The sequence below is a fragment of the Triticum urartu genome, chromosome 6, assembly GCF_003073215.2.
Source record: "Triticum urartu cultivar G1812 chromosome 6, Tu2.1, whole genome shotgun sequence".
In the NCBI taxonomy this organism is placed as follows: domain Eukaryota; kingdom Viridiplantae; phylum Streptophyta; class Magnoliopsida; order Poales; family Poaceae; genus Triticum; species Triticum urartu.
In genome coordinates, this window is record NC_053027.1 from 373,135,603 (window position 1) to 373,137,498 (window position 1,896).

General features: G+C 41.0%; 1 pseudogene; it reads right to left on the reverse strand.

Moving 5' to 3' along the window:
* Nucleotides 1-239: 239 nt before the first annotated feature.
* The window catches only part of LOC125516791, a 108,741-nt pseudogene continuing 107,084 nt past the window's right edge, over nucleotides 240-1,896 (reverse strand).

Here is a 1,896-nt window from a genome sequence, read left to right on the forward strand (position 1 = left end):
CTGCGTACTTCGAAGATGTAATTTTTTTGTAGAACTGGGAATTCGAACGTCATGTGCTTATGCTACCAATCAAATAAAAATCAGGTACCTGAAAATTCGTTTTGAAACAAATGATTTAGCTTTATATCCACGTCGACCCTCGACATGATGGTTGGAAGAAAATTCCAAATTTATACCGAAAGATTGTTAACAACAATACCAACTTGCAGACGACTAGGTTGTACAAGTACTAATACCAACTAACTTATAATCATTTTAGTCCCGGCCCTAGTGTTCGTCAGGTAGAAAATCTTGCAGAGGACCAGCTCCGGCTCCTTCTCTTTCTCTAGGTCCCCGAGGTAGTACTGGTGCATCACCTAGTTGGTCCTCTGCTGGTTGAAGTTCTTTTTGGTGTGCCGCACAAGAACATTTTTGTTGCCCGTCTACTGACCGTTGACCATCACTAACAAGGTATTGCCAGTCTTGTGCCACATGGCGTGCATTCCGCGCTCCGACTATATCTTGCGACGCAACCAGGTGACCCTTTTGAATGCCCTGCAGTTGTGCTAGAAGCAATGCTTGCTTAGGCCACTCAGTGTGATAACTATAGTATTGTCGAATACAGGTTTTATTGTACGCAGTTGGCATTTTCATAACATCTTTGGCATGCTGCAGTCACTTGTTTCAGTTTTTATTAACTGTCAAACTGTAATTGCTTCACTAGGTCTACGTCTAAAAACAAAAATAGAGATATAAACAAGGGAATATGTTTGTGCAAGTAGACGGCTGATCGGTGTCTCACTTGGAAGTTTCTCAAGATGGGTGTAGCATATGCCGTGCTCGCCGTCGATGTTTGGTATGAAATAATTGATGAGAGCGTGAGATCTCATGCTGTCAGCACTCACTTTGGCCTCAAGGTGCTCGATCAGCTCCTGATCCGTGGGATCGAACTTGACGCCAGCCGGCAGCACCAGCCAATCCTTCTTGGACTTGCATCGGTTAATTCCATTTATATGGTAATCAATGTATGATCAATTGACCATTTTAAGTGAATGATGAAATATTTCAACAGATAAGTGGTACTCCAAATCTGAAGTCCACAATACCCGAAAAAATTGGGGTCTCGGCTTCATTACTACATGTAGACTCTAAAGAGTTGAAACCCCCCATAAAGATCGAAATCATAATACAGGGCGACCGGACGAATACTCACTAGAGCGGCTAGCTTGAAGAGCATCCTTGTTGAGATTGATTTTTGAGCGTCTTTCTTTTGACTACATGCAATGAAGTATAGCAACTCCAATAGCTCATCGCTCATTGTACCTAATGGATTGGAACAAGGCGGCTGGGAGACCGTGAGAGAATGGGAGAGTGACTTCGTATAGAATGAGAGAGTGTTGTCTTAGTATGAGAGGGGTGGGCCGAACACGCCGCCAGGACTATTATGTCACCTCACGGGAAGCATGTTGTCACGTAAATTCAATGTGAGGACATAATGAATAATTTGACAGACGTATACTAGTACTACCATTGTACTACTTACTAGTCGTATTTAGTGTCGCATTTTAACAATAGGTTTAACTAAAAAAAGGTCAATGCATGTCACTGAAAATTATACCATTGGAAACTATGTTCAAATATGAATCAAACGATATAATTTTTTGTGACATGCATTAAAATTTAGTTAGTTAAATTTATGGTCAAAATTTGACACAAATTACGAAGGGGACCAATAAACTAGGAGGGAGGTAGTAGTACGAGTAGCGCAATACACGGTATAGAGGACTATACAAATTTAGAAATGGAGTAAGAAGTTACAAGGCTATGCGACAGACTTTGTAGGCTACATGAGTAATACAAAATATAATTCCCATTGGACAACACTATCACCAACAAGTATGCACTTGAAGCCTAATA